This window comes from Lycium ferocissimum, chromosome 11 (genome assembly GCF_029784015.1).
Source record: "Lycium ferocissimum isolate CSIRO_LF1 chromosome 11, AGI_CSIRO_Lferr_CH_V1, whole genome shotgun sequence".
NCBI lineage: Eukaryota > Viridiplantae > Streptophyta > Magnoliopsida > Solanales > Solanaceae > Lycium > Lycium ferocissimum.
The window spans coordinates 31,987,874-32,004,462 of NC_081352.1; the positions used below are offsets into that span (position 1 = coordinate 31,987,874).

General features: G+C 34.5%; 1 protein-coding gene and 1 pseudogene across 1 annotated transcript in view; both read left to right on the forward strand.

The window, feature by feature from the left end:
• The window catches only part of LOC132037924 (peroxisomal 2,4-dienoyl-CoA reductase [(3E)-enoyl-CoA-producing]), an 82,131-nt gene that overhangs the window by 13,263 nt on the left and 52,279 nt on the right, over window positions 1–16,589 (forward strand). The window lies entirely within an intron of this gene.
• LOC132038246 (zinc transporter 1-like) lies at window positions 10,714–13,457 on the forward strand (annotated as a pseudogene).

The window sequence follows — 16,589 nt, forward strand, 5'->3', positions numbered from 1 at the left end:
CTATTAACGTGGTGAAAATTTTTATTTGGGTTTTCATTTTGTATACTACCATGTTTTACAAAAATGAAACTTGTAATAAAATAAACAAAACGGGTACGGAAACTTTATTTGGGTTTGAAATAAACAAAACGGATTGGGTGAAATAAAGTGACGGGTCGAATCTGGTGATTAATTTAATATGGGTGTAATTATAGGAGGAAGTGGGTTGGGCCATTGTGATTGTGACACGTGGCAGACCGTGTAACTTAAGGGTATATTTGGCCCATAGTATAACGGTAAGGGTATAATTGACCCAATAGTATAACGAAGGGTATAAATAAACTGTTTTCAAAAGCTCAGGGGTATATTTGGGCTATAGTATAACGGTAAGGGCACAATTGGCCCAATAGTGTAACAAAGGGTATAAATAAACTATTTCTGAAAGTTCAGGGGTAATTTTGGCCCTTTTCAGTTTGAAATATTAATCCCTCCGTTCCAGTTCCAATTTAAGCACCTTACTTTCCTTTTTAATCTATCTGAACAATAATGCCTCTTTATATATTTAGTAGATTGATAATTCAAATATTCTACATGTCAAGTTTAATACCAACAAGATTCAAATGACATGTTAGTACATTACAACACATCTTTAATTTAGGATCACAAAATTCAAAAGTCTCACTCTATTTCTTAAACTTTGTGTCCAGTCAAAATAAGACACTTAAATTGAGACGGAGGAAGTATTTATATTTTTAAAATTATTCACCGTTTTAGAAAATTTCAGATTAATGTGTTGCTTCTTCTTTGGACCTTCGAGTATGAGTATGAAGTGAATTCGGTAGCTTCATACTCGAAAGTTTGATATTTTTAAGATTCGTTCAAATTCAGACTTGCGTTTCTGGATTTGAAAACTTTAGAACCGTGATTTTTGCAACTTTTGACCCACATATCTAAAGTTTTAAAGGAGTTAAACTTTAAAAACTTTGTAACTTTTCGCTTTGACTAACTGCAATTAGTTGCCAACCGTTTGGAGCCTATTTGGATTGTGTTGAGTTGATTTCGTAGAAGGTCACTCAACTATCGCAAATGCAACACTAAAGTCACCTAACTTTAGCTTGTAACTAGAAAATTTCTCAACTTTTATCTTTATAACACAAAAGTCAGTTAACTTTGTTTTGTCACTGGAAAGTCACTTAACTTTCATCTTTGTAACGCAAAAGTCATTCAACTCATTTTAGTTAACTTTTGCTGACATGGCATTTTTCAAAAGTCAAATCCTTATTTAATATAAACTCACCCATTTTTACCATTTACTGACCCGCCCCACTATCCTGACTCGCTATCCAAACTCACTCATTCTTGAAAACATATATACCATAACTTAGGGTGTGTTCAGTATGGAAGAAAACATTTTCTGGAAAATGTTTTCCAATTTTCTCATGTCTGTTTGGTCAAAAAATTTGGAAAACATTTTCCTCAAAATTGGAGAAAGTGACTTCCCTAATAAAAGTAGAGAAAATAAGTTTTACAAGTTCATTCCACCAACCACCCAACCCAACCCCAACCACTCCCAACCCCCCACCCACCCTACCCCATCCCTCCCCCCCCCCGAAAAAAAAAATTATTTTTTTTGAAAAAAAAAAGTTTTGAACTTTTTTTTTTGCTCACCACCCCACCCCACCCCACCCTCCCCACCCCTCACCCCTCACCTCCACCCCCATACCCCCACCCCCTCCCCGCACCCCCGCACCTCTTTCCTTCCCCCCTTGCAAAAAAATTAATACTTTTGAAAAAAAAGTTTTGACATGGTTTTTTGCACCCCTAATCCCCTCCCCCCCCCCCCCCCAAAAAAAAAAAAAATTGACATTTGTTTTGGTTTTTGCACCCCACCCCCCAAAAAAATTGAAAAAAAGTTGACAATTATAAAACTTGAATATTTGCGTGGTTAAAAATTAAAACTTTTGGAGGGGATGATGGGGTATTGGGGGGGGGGGCGTGGGGGTGGGTGGTGAAAAGTTTTTTTTTTTTTGGGGGTAGGGGTGTCTAGGTGTAGAAACCCGCAAAAAGACAAAAAAAACTTCAAAAAAAATGTTGGGGTTGGGGGAGGGGGGGGGGGGGTTGTTGATGTGGTATGGGTTCCACGCCGCGGGGGGGGGGGGGGATGTGGTCGTGTAGAAAATAAAAAAAAAAATCAAAAAAAATGTTGTGGGTGCGGGGGTGGGGAGGTAGGGTGCGGGGGAGGGGTGGTGTATGGGTTACGGGAGTGGTTGGGGGGGGGTGGCAAAAAATAAAAAATAAAAAAAATGGAGGGGGTGGGGGTGTAAGCATGGGTAGGTAGGGTATGGGTGGGGGTGTGGGGTTGGGTTGGAGTTGGTGAGGGTTGGGGGTGGGGGTGCGAAAAACAAACAAAAAAAAATCAAAAGAATTTTTTTTATAGGGGGGTGGGGGCTTAGGTGGGTGGTAGGGCTGGGGGTATGGGTTTGGGTTGGAGTTGGTGAGGCTTGGATGAGTATTTTCCGGAAAACGTTTTTTATCAACCAAACGAACATGAGAAAATAAGTAAAAAATTCACTTATTTTCCACTACCCAAACGAACATGAGAAAATAAGTGGAAATTCACTTATTTTATAGGAAAACAATTTCCTCCATACCGAACACACCGTTAATGGAAGAACTCGAAGGGTTCTTTAACATATCTTGAACACCAATATATATAAATATACACACCTATACTCACCATATGATCACATAGAATTTTATGATACATCTTTACCATTTAGTCGGTTTATATGTTAGGACCTACGATATTGGAGTGGTGAGTATGAGTAGAAAATTTATGAAAATCTGTCTGTATTCGTTTGGGACGATCGATAAAACGAGGCATTTTCTTAAAAAATTGTTGGGTTTCTGGTGCCCATTCAATCCTCTCTCTTGAATAGCAAAAGAATGGTAGCGGCGATATCGTTGTATGCTGCACTTGTGCTTGCCTGGTTTAATTATATCTTGGAGTACTTCAATGGCCGGTCAGTCACTCAATCTACGTAAACAATCAAAGTGTTTGGCCCATCCCGTTTGAAGAATGACACCGAGTCATTTGAAGAGGTTTGTATATAGACTATTGCTTATCTATTACTCCATCTGTCCCAATTTGTGTGGCGCCTTTTCCAATTTTGAGAGTCAAATGAATCTTTCTTTGGTCGTAATTTTTTTATATGTCTTTTAAATATTTTGAATTATTAATTATTATGACTTACAGTACCTCTTGTGCGGTTTCCAAATATGTAAAAGTTATTTTTTTTAAAAAAAACTTAAAGATTCTATGTTCATATTCATGGTCAAAATTAAAAAATTTGACTTTCGAAATTCGAACTGGGGCAGAAGGAGTGCATAATAACTCTAATCAGTTTCACTACTATATATAAAGAAAAAATGTTTTACTACTGTTAATTTCAACATTTAGTGTGGGTGCTTCATTACCAATTTCTACATAGTTAATTCTTACATTCATATTGAATCCAATGTAGAGTATTCATATGATCATATCTAATGCATTAAAGAAAAACAAAAAAATGAGTATTATGCTATTAAGTATTACAACTATATAATATGTTAGCAAGATTCATATATTTATTAAAGAAGTTCAAAAACGTCATGAATGCCAATGAACTATAATGGCACGAACTACTAATCTGAAAACTAATAAGGAACACATTTCAAACTCCAATATATTTATTCTCTATGTGCAAACACATCGACGGTGAGTGAAAACTTTTTTCACAGGCACACGAGATGCTTTTGTTTTAGGCTTTCTGTTATTTTGTTGGCTACTTCTAATAAATATGCTTATCTATATATAATATAAAGCTAGGTATAGACAAGGTGATGTGGCACCTTATACATATGGCCTAGAATCATATTTATCTTTTTTCTCCTTTTTTTGCCTATTTCTCATTATTTTTCTGCTTTATCCTAGTTTAAAAAGTCTAAAAATGCCTAAATAATTTCTCAATTAATTAGGGGACGGCAGTTACTCAAAAAATGAAAGAAGAAAATTAAAGGCATTAGTTTTCAAAACTTTTCAGTTTTCAAACTCTTCATATTCTGTAACTCATCTTTTAAATACAAAAGAATCGTGTGTTGATGCACAAAATCGATACAACAATACAGATGAGTTTATCAAAAAGATTTTGAGCTATGGCTGAAGCATTAAGGAGAATCTGTCTTTTAAAATATTTTTCTAGGACATGTGAGATTTAACCCTTTTATGGACGATCTTAGAATTTCATGTTATCAAAGCCTTTGGCATCTTTGCAGCGGTCAGAAGCAGCTTTTCAAGACTAACAAGAAGGTATATCACAAGAAATTACAAAATTAAAATTACCTTGATAACTATTGAAAAGTATGCAGTTTTCTTAGTTGTCCTTTTTTTAACCTTATTTCAAAATATGTTGCTATTTGCCTTACACTCTACTTCTAATAACAGTGTGATCTGGAAGTTGCACTTATGGAAGGAACGTTCGGACAGCTGTAAAGACTCGGAGGAGGAAATATTAGAGTTGAGGTTACTTTTTCTTCAATGTCCTATTTTATGTGTATTTTATTTTACTATTATTTTAAGAAAAATCATAGGTGGAGAATCCAGATACCTCTTTCTCTTCTCTCTTTTAACTTTCATTTCCTATTCAAATAAATTTATGCCCGAAATAATCTTTCTCTTTCCTTTCATTGTCTTATGTTCTATTTCTCTTTGGTTACATTATCTTTTCAAAAAATGTTCTAGGTTTCTTTGGGATGTAATAAAGCAACTAGAAAATTTGCTTCCCTGCAATAATGAAGTAAAGGGGAAAAAAAAAAAAAAAAGGAAAGTGAGAATTATTTTGTGCATAGAGTACCTGGATTCTCTACTTTTGTTTTTTTCTTACATAAATAAAATAAAAGAAAGGTGTTTGGTTAATTGTTTTCTTACATAATTTCTTTTTTGAAAAACTTGATAATGAAAAATTCAGACCACATAACCTCAAATTTCAAGGAAAATATTATCTTTGTTAATTAATCAATATAGACACACACACACTCTGCGCTTGCATATACAAGAAAGTTTCATTTATTTTGTTACGACTAAATTTATAAGAATATTATTTTTAAATTTAATGATATCTTTCATAACAGCGCGAAGCGTGGCTAAATTCACTAGTAATAAAAGTATAGATGAGGTTTTAATGTGATCTTTGGTTTATATTTGAAAACTTAAGTTTTGTAAATGACCTTTTGGTTGAAGTTATAATTTTGTTCCATTTAAATTATCTTTTAGAAGAAAATTAAGAAAATAGGTTTTGCAAAAACATACTCCACTTGTGAGAATATACTGTGGGTATGTTGTTGTTGTAGTAGTAGTAGTAGTAGTATTTTTTGCAAAAACATACTTTCTTTTATGATTTAAGTATTCAATTATTATACAAAAAAAACGGTTCCTAAATTTAGAGAGGTTTTTTATGTCCGCGCGAAGTGCGGATAAATTCCCTAATTACATGAAAAATCAATTAAACATCTTCATTTTCTAGTCGCTTAATTCTAATAGCCGAAAAATTCTAGCAGTGAAAATAGACTCTGGATTCCATCAAAAATCTGTATCGGAATTAATAATTAAGCTTCGAAAAAGCTAACAAGGGGATACATTATCTTGATAGCATCCAAGAACGCAAGCGCATGAGGAAGATGAACTATAAAATGCTTGGAGATACCTTATAACTTTGTAACGTGCTTGTGATGTCTCCGAAGAAAGTTCAGTCAAATGACATTAATCTAAACCTTTTTATAATTACATTTTCTCAATGGCTACCCAAAAAAAAAAAATCAAAAGCATAAAGATTGAGAAATAGAATGCAGACTTTTAGTTCTGTTTTGCTCTTTTTGGAAGCCTCGTATAACAAAGTACGTAGTAATTTAGTTGTGACTTACAGTTAAACTAAATTTATATGATTCTTAGTAAGCTTTAGTGTTTTTGCCCTTGTGTTCGCTCTAACATTTTCGTAGTAACGGATTCATCTGAAACTAGGATTGTAAATTCGAGACACAATTTTATAGGTAAATAAATACCCACTAATATTTCAACAAATATTAAATCGGAATTCATTTCTTAAAAGCATAATGAGTTCACTGCTAAGAAATTAAAGATTGATCATCAACATTTAGGATGTTTGGTTGGTGGGATGGGCTAGACAAAGAGAAAAGGACCAAAACGATACCTTATCTTTGGCGACTTAAAATCATACTTTATCTTTTACATGAGACACTAATAATCTTCCATATTTGAAATATTGTAGCACTTTTAGTCTTACTCCGTCTGTTAAGTTTTTAATGTCTCAGCTCATGTTAACATCACATGCAAATTGTTCCTCAAAATCCAAACAGAGAAATATTTCCCCAAAATCCATACTTGTGTCCCTTCTGTTCATCTTTCTCAATGGCACAATCTCTTCCAATGAAAAGGCACAGAGAAGAATTGGAATAACTGCACATTCCTTTAGATCACCTTCTTCTAAATTGTAGCTAAAGATATAAAACAAAAACTTCTAAAATTCAAATTCCTAATGAGCATTAAAAAAGAAAAGGAAAGAAGAGGCCAGATAGTGCGATAAGCATGGAGCTTTAGCTATTAAACCTTTCTATTTTGGAATCAAACACAATTGTAATGATTATCCAATGCTTATTGCAACTTCACATATGACAATGTTGAGAAAGTGGCTAGTTATGCAAAAGGCCGTTAAGTTAACTAATTGTAATTAGTAAGCTAAATGTAGTTAGTTACTAGATGATTAGTGTCACAACCCAAATTACGGATCCTGCGGGCACCTACCTTATCTCACCTGGTAGGCGAACCCTTCACCACTAACCCGTCAATAAAACATCTCACAAAATTAACTACTAAGTAAAAGCGTAACAGTAAATGAGAGACATGAACAAGACTTCTTATTATTTAAATAACAACTCCCAAAATCGGGTCTAGACTTGTACAAGAGTTTCTACAATACAAGGAAATGAACCAAAATGAAATAATACAGCTTCTGTTTTTAGAATGCAAATATACAGAAAGCTTTATGATGACATCCGCTAACTTCGGTTAACGAGACTTAGAGCAATAACCTGAAACACATCTGCACCCCGAAAGGAGCGTAGTAAGAGTAGTATCAGTACAACATACGTACTGGTAAGTATCATAGACCGACTAAGATTAGTTCACGCATACAAGTATAGAATCAATCAAGATAAACAAGGAGGTACAATCATCCAGACATTCATATTTCATGAAGCAACTCAGGGGGAGGACATTACAATCCAAATGGTGGAGGATATCTTAGCAAAGCACATCTAGTGTGTGATTTTTGTCACTACAAAGGGCATACTAGAGATAACTGCTACAAATTGCATGGTTACCCTGCTGACTTCAAACATAGGAAGAAAGGTAAAGAAGGAAGAAATCCTTCAAACTATGCTAACAATGTTGTCACAGGATCTGAATGCACTGAAGATCCTCAAGCATATACATATCCTTCCTGCGGATCGGTATCGATTTCCGAACAACTCCATATTTCCACCTCGAGCGATGACAATCAAATCATGTCGTTTTCTAAAGGGCAAGCGACCGAGTTGGTAGCCAATGCGGCTTCGGTTGGAGCTACAAAATGCTGACACGCTTTACTATCTAATTTAGTGAAGAATAACTGGATAGTGGACACTGGTGCATCTAATCATATGGTGCACAATTTACATTTGGTAGACACATATATAGCACTGAAAGAACTTCATAGAAACAGAGTTAATCTACCAACTGGAGGACAAGTCCTTATTACTCACATTGGTAAAACATTAATATTCAAGAATTAAACAATTGACAAAGTTTTATACATACTAGAGTTCAAATATAACCTCCTCTCAGTATCTCAGATCACTAAGGAACTAGATTGTATGGCAACTTTCTTCCCTGACTTTTGTATGTTTTATGAAATCTCAAGTGAGAAGGTGCTGAGGATTGGTAGAGAGAATGAAGGGTTGTATATTCTGAAGGTCGAAGGGAGCTTTAGTGAAGAAGAATGCCAATAATAACTCATGTTTTTCTACTACTTCTAGTATCACGAATAAAATTGTGTCTAGTATTACAAATAATTAAGACTGGTTAATGAAAGTTGCAATGTAATTGCTTGTAAAATTGATCTTGCTGTTAAGTTAACTAATTGTAATTAGTAAGCTAAATGTAGTTAGTTACTAGATGAGTAGTTAGAGTCCGTTAGTGATAGTATAAATAGAGGCAGTTACTTCTCTTAGCTATAGCTTTTGTAACAAAATCATTTTTTCATCTTAGCTTGTGAATGAAGTCTTCTTCATTTCCTTTTCTCTTCTCCATTTCCATTAATGTTGAACTCCATTGCTAAGCTTTCATCAACCAAGCACATTGATTTCATCTAGATTGAGTAACTCAAGTTCTAATTACCAGTGTTGCAGAGGTAATTTCCCTGTCAAAGTCAGGAACAATATTACACAAGGACTCAAGGTTTGCCAAGCTTTCTTCGATGACAATTAATGCGATTCAACTGGTAGGACTGTGTTTTCTCCTTCTTATTGAGAACCGTTTCTTCGATTTATAGATAGGGTTGAAATTATTTGGGAAAGGAATAAGAGTTGGGATGATCAGGGTTGAAGGGGAAGGGGTTGGGATTATCTGGTGTTCTATGGAGAAGTTCCTCACATGCACATGAGCTGAAGAATTAAGAATAAACAGACGTTAGGAGTGAGACTAAAGGTGGGTTTGGTGTGATGGAAAATGTTTTCTTATTTTCTCTTGTTTGGTTGCACTTAAAAGCTTGGAAAACATTTTTCTCCAAATTGGAGAAAATGTTTTCCGTAAAAATTTGAGGAAAAACATTTTCCGGATTAACAAATACATACCAACGCATTCCCCAACCCACTCTCCTCACGCCCCATCCCACCACCCCATACCAACAAACCCAACCCCACCTTCCCCCACCCCTTTCCCCACACCACCCTCCCCCACCATTACCCCACCCTAAACCCCCCACCGCCACCCCCACACCGTACCTTCCACTACCACCTTATGAATTTTCTTTTTCATATATTTTATTTTACTTCTAAATTTTTTATAAAAATTAGAAGACAAAAAATTCTTAACATCTACCACCTAACCTCCTTACTACCATCCAAAAAATTTAATTTTCATTTTTTAAAAAAGTTTTTATTTTATTTTTTACCCCCCGTCTCCCAACCGGTACTCCTCACCACCAAAAGTTGCACTCCGAATTCAAAAACTTCATAGTGGTTTTGCTTTGAGTATATGCAAAATTCTTTTAAAATGATATTTTCCAACTTGCGTACCAAACATAAAAAAATGACTAGGATGACTACTTATTTTTCTAGAAAATATTTTCCTGAAAAACATTTTTCTTCGTACCAAACACACCCTGAAAGTGTTCCATTATTTCAAATATGGAGGACTATTAGTGCTCTATGTAAAAGATAAAGGATGATTTTAAGTCTAGGCCAAATATAAGGGATCATTTTGGTCCTTTTCTCGATAGACAAATATCATTAGGGATTTTATCCCGTCTTTTATATGGGACAACTAATCTCATATTTAAATTACAAATGGTGAGAATAAATAATTTTGGGACTAAATAATATTCATAACCAAATGTAGGGTAAAATAATCCCATATTTTATACCCAGATTATTATTCTTATCCCACCAACGACCCCATTAAATCTTGGGGATTGCTAGACCCTTCCTATAATTAGTTTTCAGGATTAAGCATGAACGTTGGTCATTAAAACTTAAACAAAGACACCAAAAAAGTTGTACAACTTTTGCAACAACACTCGTAATTGTTTAATAAATTTGTATGAAGTTGGGATACCATCATAGGCTACTTTTCAAGTGAAAGCTCAAGAAAGGAGAAAGCCTTCTGCCTAGTAATAGTGTTAGCTTAAGATCAAAGTAGCCCGACATAATAACGACATCCCGAGGGCAAGTATGCCAAAATTAATGGAGCAGTGTGCATTTTGCATTGTTTCCGAGGCTAATTGCATTTTTGCATGACAACATTTTGTCTACACCTCCCACCACCCAGCACAACAGTCCACCACCAACTATTAAAGCGTTGTCACTAATCTTAATTTACTCAGTCGGCGTGTTACTACTCAAAGCTGTGGGATTCAATAGCCGTTTTACCAGAAAGTTGATGTCATCTATTATTACCCATCCAATTCTTTCCGTAATTCTAATTGCTGTCTTATATAACTTCTATAAGCAATTGGGCACTTCATGACTCAATTGAACCTCCCCTCCAACAGTCTCACTCTTTAAGTACAAGAGAGAGAGAGAGAGAGAGAGAGAGAGAGAGAGAGAGAGAGAGAGAGAGAGAGAGAGAGATAGAATATCGCTGGTAACTACAACTCGGTGGCCACATCATCCAACTACACCTAAGTATCTATTCCCGACACTATATAAATGAACTCTTTCCTCTGTCTCTCAATGCCAAATATCCTTTCAAATTTTATTTTGTTTAGTTGGACTACGGATTCCCACACCGATTACAGAAAAAAACAAGCATCTGCACTACCTGATCCCCCAACTTACAACCTGGCCCTTGATTTCCTGCACAGGCATATTTTAATTAGCTTCCTTTTCTCCTCGATCCATCTATTTAATTAGCTTCATCTCAACATGGATAACCACAATGTCCAAGTTTATCCTTACTGCCATAAAGTTGTAGTCTTAACATGCCTTGTCGTAGTAGTCTTTCCGCCTGGAATCGCAGGTGAATGCACTTGGAACACCAAAGTTGATCAACAGGGAAACAACAGAAACAGCAGTGAATCCCTTAGATACAGACTTATTTCAATATTTTCAGTTTTGATTGCTGGTGCAATTGGGGTCAGCCTCCCACTTTTGGCAAGGAAAATTGAAGCACTGAGGCCTGAAAATGATATTTTCTTCATGATCAAGGCCTTTCCCGTCTTTTATATGGTGTCAACTTCTATCTAAATTACAAATGGTGAGCATAAACACGAAAATCGAAAAATATACCGAACCGAATTAATTCGGTTTTTATTCGGTTTTTCGATTTTTCGGTTCGGTTTTCGATTTCTTTTAATAACAATTTCGGTGTTCGGTTCGGTGTTCGGTTCCGGTTTACAACTTTCGGTTAAACCGAAGTTTTTTTTTTTTTTTTTAATACAATTTATTTTTGGGAAAAAAAACATAAGTAGACAATAATATTATAATATTTACATACTCTTAGCAACTAAATGTTATTAAACATTACATGACAAGTTAAATGTTTTATAGTAAATCAAATTGCTATATATAAGGAAACCCTTCAGACGTAAATAACTCTAATACCTATTTGTTGTTCATAGTATAACTGCTTTTATACAATTTCATACTTCCTCCTTATTACCGAAGATTTTTTCCCATTTTTTTCTTACTCTCTACTTCCTCCTTATTCTCAACTTCTTTCATTGTTCCATAAAAATAAAATCTCGGTTTTTCATTTAACACTACAAGATATTGAATACAAGTATACTAATAATTTGAGAGTGTTGATTTTTATTATATATAGTATAATAAAAATGTTATACATAGAATAATATTCATATAATTTATTTCACCTATTATAATAAATTAGATATAACTCACATAATTTGATTATACACTATATAAAATTTTATATACCTCGTATGATTTTATTATACGTTGTATAATACATTATATTTTGTATATAGAAGATATTATCTTGTATGTGTGGATGATCACTATGGTTGGATTCTAAAGTCATCAAACCTTCAAACATTTAGTCTAGCGTAAACCTCAGTAACTCGAAACGATCAAGAAGGAAAAATGGAAATAAATGGAGAGATTTGTAATTGCTAAAAAAAAACCGAATTAAAAAACCGAAATCGAACCGAAACGAACTTCAAACCGAACCGAACTAATTCGGTGCGGTGTTCGGTGTCCACTTTCAAAAAACGAAACCGAAAACCGAACAGAACTTTGAAAAAACCAAACCGAAAAACCGAACGCCCACCCCTAATTCTATCCACTGGCTTCATCCACATATTGCCTGACGCATTTCAGATACTGACATCACCTTGCCTGCAAGGCATGGACCCTTGGGGGAAATTTCCTTTTGCAGGTTTTTTTGCCTTGCTCACATCTGTTGGATCTTTGATGATTGATACATTTGCGACTAGTTTTTACCAAAAGAGGCGCTTTCACATACCTAAGCAAGTCAATATTGTAGACGAGGAAGCTGCCTCTGCCATGGATGAACTTGCTGGTAACATACACATTCAAAATCACGGATCAACTTCCATAAGATCGAGAAATGATGAAGCTATCTGAAAATATTCGAAATTGCATCATATCACAGGTAAGCTCAAGTAGATATTTATTGCCACGGAGAGCTAGGTAAAAGTAACCTTTTACCAAACTATATGTATATATATATACATATATATATATATATATATATATATATGTCTATCAATTATAACAACTACACTACAAATAAGCATTTATTATTATGAACTCACGTGATTATGTGATCACCGCTGCTTAGGTCTTAGAGCTAGGAATTCTGGTCCACTCCATAATAATTGGAGTTTCCTTAGGTGCTTCACAAAATACCGGAATGATAAAGCCTCTATTGGTTGCTCTGTCATTCCATCAATTCTTTGAAGGCATGGGGCTTGGAGGCTGCATTTCACAGGTACTATTCTTTAACAAGCATGACAGGATCTCCAGAAGTAGTTTAATTTGGTTATCAAATGAAGTACTTTAATTCGTACCTAGTAAAAAATGTTTCATTTTTCAACAAGATGGTTGATATACTATGGTGTTTGACATAATCAAAGAATATTCAATAACATAAAGCTCACAATTAGTTTATGGTTGGCATATAAATAAGTGACTCGAAAAAGTTTTAATTGTTAGCATCGTCAACTATATATCGCAATACATCTCTCTTAGTTGCATTTCCAGGCAAAATTCAAGTCTATATCAACCACAATCATGGCAGTTCTTTTTTCTCTCACAACTCCAATAGGAGTTGTGATTGGGATTGGAATATCAAGAGTGTATAATGCCCATAGCTCTAGTGCTCTAATAGTAGAAAGGATACTGAATTCTGCTTCTTCTGGGATTTTAATTTACATGGCCCTCGTTGATCTGCTAGCATCAGATTTTATGAATCCAAGGATGCAAAATAATATCAGACTCCAGTGTGGGGCACATATTTCACTTCTTCTTGGAGTTGGGTGCATGTTTGTGATGGCTAAATGGGCATGAATGTCACACTTTCTTCTTGGAGTTAGCAATTTATGGATTTGAAAGAGAAGAAAGGAAAAACAGAGTTCCATAAGTTTTAATGACAGGAAGAGCAATTTATGGTTTTTTTTATTTTTTTTTATTTTTAAAAGTTAGTACATGCATAGTCCTATTTTCCCATATAATCATGTGATCAGATATATCAACAGGAATTTTAACAGCTAATTAATAGCAGTAATTTTTTTTCCAAAGAAAATGCTTATATTTTCATCTTTGAGTAATTGAGTTGAAGCAAAGTCATATAAACCAGCCTATGTCAACATCCTTTTTTTGTTTACAATCTGAAAGCAGCTGGTCAGCCAGGAGACTTGTATTAGGTTCATTCTAGTCATCGCTGAGAGAGCCAATTTTCTTGGCTAAATGAGCTGACTATCAGTTGTTTAAACAACTTTCATCGAGATATAAACTTAAGACTACTAGGTAATGCTTGGTTGTTTAGGATAGAACAAGGAGAATCACTAGTAAAGTATAACAAGCTGCTGGTAGGATATTAGTAATAAGAAAGTGACTAATACTTAAAAGTTACACCACTGAACTTCTGCTGTATTATTCTCCGAACTAATAAATTACTATCCGATAGCCCCTGCCTCAATCAACAATGCCAGCACTGAAAAAAAATTCGACTGCAAATTGTATGTGGTTGTCTGTGAGGCTAAAATCAGAGAATTAGTGGCTGGCGCCACCTCCCTGTATTGTTTTGGCCACCTTCTCTATTTTACCAATCGATTGATCAGTAAACACCCGCTCACAGCATTAGGTATTCCAAATTTTCTCCAAAATAAAATCAAGTGACATAATCCTTGAAGAAGTATTAATAAGGAGTATCAAGAACATTGTTAGACCATAGTTCTTTTGTTTTTTTTGTTTTATTAGGTACATTCATTCAAAGTGTTGAATTACTTATGTTCTTGATATATTTCAGTGCACATTTTTAGTTTGACTCCTTTAGCATTATATACAAGATAAAAGAGTTTAAGTTACAAAGAACACATTGGCGCACAGTAGAAATTTCACACAAGACGCACAAGCAAAGGCGATTTCAAATGAGGGTTTAGATATGGGGCTGAAGGAAGATAAAAAATGACTCATCAATCAGACATGGCTAATAAGCGGGAATTAAAGCACAAAGTTAAAGACTCTACCTGAAAGTAGAGGCAAAGTTCCCTTGTAGTTGTTGGCTCTGAGTGAAGAAACTCCTTGGCTATGTAATCACAAAAAGATCAGGTGACAGCTTAGCAAATGCGAAGATGTGGTTTCATACAAGAGCACCGCCCAACTTGTCCTCTGATTTTCTTACATCTGTTTCTGTTAAAAATCTATAAAAGCTCCCACGAAGCATGTTTTTTTTTTTTTTTTTTAAATGGTTTTAAGTTACATATATCATTATCATTAGGAGGAGAATGTATGTACATAATTAAGTACAAAGGGGCTGCTCTTGTAATTTGCGTGCAAATATCTATAGCCTTGGCTATATTTGTATTTTTTGGTTTAGCACGCGGTACCCAAAGTTCAACTAAGTCAATAAAGGAAGAGAGAGCGTTTTTACTAGTAAATTCTCTATTTCTGACTTTGAAGTACAAACTCGATTATAATTCTTTTACGATATATGTTTGTGTTCACAATTGTCTTGTGTTATCTAATGATTACTGTTGAGTTATTAGCATTTTGATATTAAACATATTATTAAAGTGCCAAAGTTATCAACATTCAGTTGGTGGTCATTTAAGAGGAAGAATGTGGTCATAAGTTCTTTGTAACTCTTTCTCCATTAACTCATTATTCATCTACTTTCTTCTTGTCACTCATATAACCTCCAAATCATAATTTTTCCACTATTTACTCACATTATTATCCCACTACTCATCCCATTCACTCCAATGATGAATTTGTCACCTATAAATAGAAATTGTCCTTAGCTTTTGGTGTGAAGAAAAAATATGAAAGAAATGTTGTGTTGTTGTGTGAGAACATGTTGTGAAGTGAGATTAGTGTCGTGAAAGAGAGAGTTGAGAGTAAGTCTCCAACTAATTCACTACAAAAGAGAGTAATTTCTTATGTTGAGGGAAGGTGTTCTTTTGGCAGAGCTTTGGACTCTTCAATTAGTCTGGAGTTGTTTGAGTCACACGATATTGAGGGGCTTATATCTTGGAGGGGACAAGTCAGAGTATTACTGCTGAACCGGTGAAGATTATACCGCATTGAGCTTGAATCTCCTTAAAGAGAGCGAGATATCCGCACCTCAGCTTGAAGAATATTTATTTACTTTGTTCTTCATTTTTTCATTTTGTTTTTCAACTGTAATTTATTGTAATTTGTGGTATATTTACCAACAATTTCCTATATCTTTCTATAAAGATTGTTATGGTACATTACTTTTGGTTAGTTATAGCACAAAGTCAAGCGTGAGTACAAATTGCCTATGGATTTAATAACGTGAAATGTTATTTATAATTTGTAATATTAATTAAATACTTTTTTATTCTTAAGTTAAAGGTACTGGTCTACCCATCTTCTCAAATTCTTAGAATCGCCATTCTTAAGAAATTTATCAAATTCTAAAATTCTCTTGTGGCGAAATGTATTTGAACATAATATATATTATTCCAGCCAATGCAATAAAAAGTTCAACATTTGCATTTCAATCAAGTTTTTTTTTTTTTTTGTGAATGCAAGGAAAAACAAGTTTATGTAAATGTGGTGATTGAGGTATTTGGTGGATATTAAAAAAGGTCCTCGTTAAAAATGTGGGCTAATAAACTCACATTTGAGTAAAAATGATTTGTGTGGTCATGACGCAGAGAAGAGGTGCGGGTCACTTGAGCGAGAGGGAGGACTGCTCCAAGAGCCCAGCGGATAATGAGGACGAAGGGGACAGGTTAACCATTGGGTTTGCTGCAAAAATTAGAGACACGTCTGGCAATACATAAACCATCCTTTTATTTCCTATGAACTCTTGACATATTACTCACCAACCATACTAAAATTTCAAATATTTCTAGAAAGCTCTAAGAAATAAATTTTAGTTAAAGTATAAAAGAGAGTAATTTTAAAATATAGTAAAAGTTTACCATGTCTAGAAATAGTTTGACGCGGGAAATTTATTGTGCCAAGATTTTGACCAGGTTCAAAGCTCTTGGGTCCATAGTCGTTTGTTAAGGCCAAAGACAAGTATGAGTCGATTTGGTAACAATATTAATGTATTGTATTACATC